This window comes from Dendrobates tinctorius, unplaced genomic scaffold (genome assembly GCF_039654945.1).
Source record: "Dendrobates tinctorius isolate UK_male_01 unplaced genomic scaffold, ASM3965494v1 ptg000015l, whole genome shotgun sequence".
NCBI classification, from domain to species: domain Eukaryota; kingdom Metazoa; phylum Chordata; class Amphibia; order Anura; family Dendrobatidae; genus Dendrobates; species Dendrobates tinctorius.
Window position 1 is genome coordinate 44460639 of NW_027361683.1, and position 6974 is coordinate 44467612.

At 43.0% G+C, this 6974-nt stretch overlaps 1 long non-coding RNA gene across 1 annotated transcript; it reads left to right on the forward strand.

Moving 5' to 3' along the window:
- Positions 1–1758: 1758 nt before the first annotated feature.
- Positions 1759–5653, forward strand: LOC141076863 (uncharacterized). Its single transcript, XR_012227529.1, has 2 exons — positions 1759–4536; positions 5134–5653. It is a non-coding gene; the product is annotated as an uncharacterized lncRNA (long non-coding RNA).
- The last annotated feature ends 1321 nt before the right edge of the window (positions 5654–6974 follow it).

Here is a 6974-nt window from a genome sequence, read left to right on the forward strand (position 1 = left end):
CGGGTGTGACACGCATATGTAATTTCTGCTCGAATGAGAGGTTACTGTAGGTTCTGTGTGTGCACAGCTATTTTTAGAAAAAGAGCTGATGCAAATCAAAATGGGAGAGGTCTGACATTATGGAATATAAGGCTGGGTGAACAGTTCATACTGCGCAGCCCGGACGGACAAGTTTTTCACAATAGACGGTTCCGCACTAGGAATAGAGGAGGTTGTTGAATGGCTACTTTGATTTGAAAGGTTGTGGAAAGTAGAAAAATAAGCTGCACAGTAGGTATTCGTTCAAAGAGTGGTGATATTGCCTAACTGGGTCATGTGACAGCGTCCTTTCGGGGAGGTCACCGCCTAAGCTTAAATCAACACCCTTTACGAATAAACCTTGTGACAGATAAGAGTGTGACCGAATGAGCACAGGACCGTGAAATGAGCCTGTGACAGGATATGACTGAAGAACCCCAGTAGATGGACACTTTATTTACAATCCTGTGTGTTGTGGGAGTATTTCTGTTCGGATGCTACATAGCATATAAGTACACGAAACACGTAGTACACCGAGGAACAGACACTCCATTTAGCCTGTTAGCACCTTAGGAAGAAGGTAACGAGGTATAGTAGAGCCTAGTCTTGAGCTTACCCAATACACCACCTAAGGCAGGGGACTAACAGGAAGACAACAAGAGAGACAGGATAAGAATAAAAGATAAGATGGGGAACAGTCAGGGAAAGATACCTGAAGAAGGAAATCGGTTATGTGATATAATTGAGGATAGATATGGAAGTAGTGCAGCAAAGAACCTGGAAAAAGTATTAATCAAATCCAAAGTGCAAGATAGGCAGGCTGTGTGAATCCTTGTATATATGTCTATGAGAACCTCTGAATAAGATGAAAGATGAGTAATTGAGTATAAAAAAAAAAAAAAAAAAATCAGTGAATGAGCACGTATGAATGAATCATCACACATCATTTTTGTGTCAAGAGATTTGTGACCTTTCTAGTTGTGGTGGAATCCCGGACAGATGCGTTATAGATATTTCAAATCTACATCTGAGACTGAATGAATTGAGTAATGATATAGTTCGTGTTATATGTGGCATTACATTGTAAAGTTTCCTGAATGCATGTGGCCAGAAAAAGGGCAAGGCATGGTTAATCTCATTATACAGTTATCTGCCCTTACAGTGAAATCCCGTGATTTTGAGTTTCTTTGTAGAAATTGATTTTGATAAGTCTAAAGAACTACAGAATTCTGTGAAGGACGACGCTGCATTCTGATGGGAGGGGGGAATGATACCGCTGCGTAGTTTTTCTTCTCCCTTCGCTCTTATCTCTGCTGAGTGTGAGCTGTGCTCAAAATTCTCTGTAATTCTATCCGTAAGGTACAAGCTGAAAGATTTGTGCATTTTAAAGCAACAGTACTTAATTGAAGATTGGAAGTTAAAAGTAAGATATGGTGCCTAATTTAGAAGGGAATTGTAAGTGATTGTTTGGTCATTGTAAGTGATTGCTTGGTCATTAATGTGTTTGAACCTGCTTCTAGTTGTGTGATTGATTTGTATAGCAAATTGTGTCAAATTACAAAAGACAGAGAAGGAAGGAAGCAGTAAAACAAGTGGGACAAATATTGAAAAAGGCAAAAATACCAGAGTGTGAATGTTTGGATGTACAAAAAGGCACAGACAAGGGAAGAAAATAGCAAGTGAATAAATGATGCTTGAGAATGTGCAGCAGTGTGGAAGGTGTATTATGAATGTTTGATTGACAAAGTGTAACCAGAGACCCAGACAAAATAGATGGACTTGTAAACACTGTGGTCAGACTCAGACAAACCCAGACTGAATAGCTACTTGTGTGACCTGTGCTACTGACCTAAGAGAATTGCACTAAATCCTATCCAGACAAGATCATAAGAAGCTGACATAATAGTGTGGATAGTGGGTAGTGGGGACATTGGCCCTTGAGGAGTAAGCTGACAGTAGACATCAGATGGCCAACCCCATCAGGACCTAGAAGTGTGACTAGAATAAGAAAGATACAGGTGTATTATCCCTGGAGCCCCTCTGACCAGCTAGCTTTGCTGAAGCAGCTGCCTGCCCCTGAAGACCAACCATTCCCGTTTTACAGACACATAAAGAAAGTACAGCAGACATATAAGTGTACCTGGGCAGACTTAGAGAGGTTGGTGAGTTTAAAGGCAGGTGACGCACTAGATCATATAATTAAGACACACAGATGTGACAAAGAATCAGGCTTGGGGCATGGATGATAAATCTGCACGATCTGGGGAGACGTACTGTGAGTCACTAAGACAATGGGCTGCAGTGGAACAATCAGAGCAGTCTGTACTCCTGACTAATGTGACACAGCAAAGAGGAGAGAGAGTAGAGATATACCTTGGACGGTTACAGCTGAAATGGGCAGACATGGGGTACATTTGCATAAACCCACTTGATGTTAGAATACTGGTGAATGCATTCATTGACGGTATGAACAAAGACTTACGAGACGCAGTACAGACAGCCAGACCTGAATGGAGACATGTAGATCCGAAAGACCTCCTTAAGGTAGCTAAAGAAATTGAGCAAACAAGGACAATAAAACGACCTGTCATGTATGCTGGAGCACAAGGAAAAAAGTGGAGACGTAATAGGGAAGGCATGTGAGATGACACTGACGTTTCTTTTGACAATCTATTCCCCACATGACATCCATGCCATACTCCTACAAGTTCAACCAAAACATCTGTCTATGGCCAGACAGCTCAGACTTGAGTGTGCTCGACTAATTCCTGAGTATGTCACTCCTCAAAAGATGTAACGTTCTGAATCCAGCCACCCTCCTGCCTGTGGATTCAGAAAAGGGGGAATTGGTGACCGTATTGGCAAGTGAGGAAGGATACTTTGACATGACGCATGAACATGTCTGCATAGAACTGATGAGTCAGGAGACAGTTGGGTTTGCACACATTCATGAAAAACCTGTTCCTAATGCAGACTTTGAGTTTCTTTTTTGTAGATGGCCCCAGATACCACCAGGATGGACGATTCTACACTGGATATGCAGTAGTATCCTCACATGAGGTAATCCGAGCGGAACCACTCTCTCCTCACATGTCGGCGCAGGAGGCAGAGTTGAAGGCACTCACTGAGGCGTGTAGAGCCGCTGCAGGTAAAGTCGCTAATATTTTCACAGATTCGAAGCCCATTAAAAATGCAGAGCTGGTGAAACAATTGATGGAGGCATTGATGTTACCAGTCCAGGTTGGCATTGTCAAGGTAAAAGCACACACAAAGGTGACTCCGTGGAGGTAGAGGGCAATAGAAGGGCGAACGAGGCTGCTAAAATAGCACAAGGCGGCCTAGAGAGAGCAGTGGACGGTGGCGGGGAGTCAGCGTATTCCAGCCACATTGGGTCTAGATGTCCTGAAATCCCTCCAGCAAAAGGCTGCCCAAACAGAGAAGGTACACCGAGGGAGACTGGGAGCTGAGCTGAACTCAAATGGAGTATGGGAGAATAAGGATAAAATGTGCCCACCAAAGTCCCTGTTCCCAATCATGGCGCAAGCAGCACATGGCCCCAATCACACCTCAAAAAGTCACATGTGTGCCATGGTAGATGCCTTCTGGATCGCTCCTGGCTTCAGTTGCGCAGCCTCGAAACTTGTACAATCATGCCTCATCTGTGCACAGCACAACCCAGGTAAAACAGTAAAAGTCCCTAAGAAAGCGACACCTAGGCCTCTCTACCCGTTTCAGAGACGGCAGATTGACGACATACAGCTACCAAGGTAGGAGTGTATGCAAATATCCTAGTATGTGTAGATCTCTTCTCTGGATGGCCAGAGGCCTACCCGGTGAAAACGGCTACAGCTCGAGCTACTGCAAAGAAACTGGTGATGGAACTAGTACCACGATTCGGTGTCCCTGAAACAATTGAATCAGACAGAGGTACACACTTTACTGCTGAGGTAATGCAAAATGTAATGCAAATGATAGGTGTAGAACAAGCATTTCATACACCCTACCACCCACAGAGTTCAGGGAAGGTAGAGAGAATGAACGGGACACTGAAATTGAAAATACAGAAAACCATGGAACAAACCCATAAACCATGGCCAGAGTGTCTCCCATTAGCATTATTCTCAGTAAGGTACACACCCACGGGGAAAGCTAAACTGTCACCCTTCGAGATACTGTTTGGAAGACCACCGAACACAGGGTTGTACTACCCACAGGTCTTAACACTCAATGTGGATAATTTGACAAGTTATGTAATCCAGTTGCAAAAGCATTTAACTCAAATGCATTCTCTAGTTTTCTCTTCCATTCCAGATCCAGATAGTGTGGAAGGAATCACTGTCTACAACCTGGTGATTACGTATATGTCAAGAAACACTCCAGAAAGACCCTTGAACCCCGATATCAAGGACCTTACCAAGTACTCCTAACAACGCCTACTTCTGTTAAGTTGGAAGGACGACCAACCTGGATCCACGCATCGCATTGCAAACTAGCCACAGGAGTTAACAAAGCATAAGAGTGCATAATGTTTTGGTTTGGTTTTGTTGCATTATCTGTAATAATGGTAGCTGCGTGGGACAATCTAAATTCTCCAATGTCCTTGAATAATAAGTTTATACAACATCATGAAAAAATACTAAATGATTGGTCAAATCATTTGCTAGATCTGCACACATTCACCAGTATCAGCCACTAGTATTCCGTTCCTTGTTATTCCTATGCCACCCGAGGAATTATTTGCCTGGACCAGTTGTTCTGATACACTCGCTAATAATGCCACAAATAATGTGAAGTTATGGAACACAACTGTTGGAATACCTATTGTGGGATGGGTAGGATACCCTTGGTGGCAGTGGCAGGGTAATCTTTCAGGAAGTAATACATACCTTCAATATCTGGCATATAAAGGGGGGGCTTGGGTACCCAGGAATAGAACTCGATTAACCTACCTGGGGCAAATTCCAATGTATGGCCTACAAGTTAGTTTTAATGTAACTTCCCACTCTACTGATGCCTTCAAACCAATACTGCTAGAAAGAAGGTTGCATAACACGTCCTGGGAGTATTCCAATTTATTTCCCCAGGGCAATAATGAAACTTGTTTTAATATTTCAGGTAATATACCTTGCAACGAGTCATCTGGATATGAGAAAGGAACTCCCACCTGTGGAAATCCCGATGTAGGGTATTGTAGCCCTTTAGGACAACTTCCAAATTGGTGTATGCTTCAGAATGTATCTGCGTTCATAGATTTAGTTCATAGACTGGTATTACAACATTCAGCCCTATGGGACCTACCTAGTGACATGTTCTGGGTATGTGGAGACAATGCATATAAATGGTTGCCAGTAGGGGTAAAAGGTGCTTGTACTCTGGGTCGTTTGACTCCAGCTACCTTTGTTATTCCGAATGACCAGTTGAGTACTCAGAGCATACCTAAACACACGTTGTACAAAAGAGCTGCTGACAATACACCTCGCCTCTCTGGGAGACCACATATAGTGCAGATGAGTGTGGCTAATAAAATTGTCAGCTCTATTTTTATTTATCCTATGATTACTCAAATGTGAGATAAATTAGTCAGGGCTACAGATTACTTAGATGACCAAATATGGGATATATTGGATATATTGAACACCACCGTTGCTGTCCAAAATCAGCTCATCATAGCCACTAATCAGCATACCATAGTATTAGATTATTTAACTGCAGCGCAAGGAGGTGTCAAGTCATCGGACCAGCTTGCTGTCATTATATAGATCCCAACAGTAGTTTAAAGTTAAGATCAAAAATAGAGGATGTTCAAAAACTTAGAGATCAGTACAATAAAGACAATGATCGTACTAAGGATAGTTGGTGGTCAGATACATTCTCCTTTCTTAATCCAGCTAATTGGTTTAAGGGTATTGGAGGCTGGATAGCTGGGATTATACTAAGTCTATTACGTATTGTTGTTTGTATCTTCGTAATATATGTGCTATTGAAACTTGTTTTTTGGTGTATCTCTGTATGCAAGAAAAGATGTAGAAATAGATAAGGAAGTTTGACTGTAAACAACAAGAATTTAACTATTATTCCTTTGAGTCCTAGATTGACATCTCATTTCTGGCATGAAGGAGCGTACTCTTGCAATGATGGACGTGGCTTCAGTATCTGGGGGATGGAGAAGGTAGAAGACCTGTCTCCCTTGGGCAACCCGTCGGCCTGGGATAGTACCTGGTGAACGAGCCACTATCCGCTGTTGTTGCAGGATCCAGTGTTCCAGATTGTGGAAAATGAAGATGTCAAAGGGGGGAATGATAGGAACTGAAGGAGTTAAATTGAGTTCTGTCTATGTTGCATTCTCTTGTTTAAAACCTTATCTGTTCTTCGAGGAGATGTCTTAGACATCTCCCTTGTGAACCAAGGTCAAATACCTCTGCTTTTTCGCCTAAATGACTTTCTTTGTCTAAAACAAGTTGTAAAATCATTTGTACTGCGCATGTCTGTAAAATGTTTAAATTCTTTACTATAAAAGACGGAAGCCTAACTGATAAGCCAGAGGCGTCTTGAGAGGCATCCTGAGTGGTATTATACAGCTGGTGTCTGTGTAGTTCTTCTCGATGGAGCTGATTTAATTAGAGACATATGATGCTTCACACCTAAGAACATCGGTCCTTCAGATGAAAGAGTAATCTGAGGGATCCCGACAGTAGACAGCGGGTTTCTAAGTGCCGCGCAGCGCTTAGAAACCCGCTGTTTACCTTGGTTACCAGCTCCCTGCATCAGCGCGCTGGTAACTTAGGTAGACGGCGACGCGCCCGCTCGTTGTCGCTGGTGCTGATCGCTGGTGAAGCTGCCTGTTTGGCAGCTCACCAGCGATCATGTAGTGACACATCAGCGATCCTGACAAGTTCATATCGTTGTCGGGATCGCTGGTGAGTCGCTATGTGTGACGGGGCACTAACTCTTGCCTA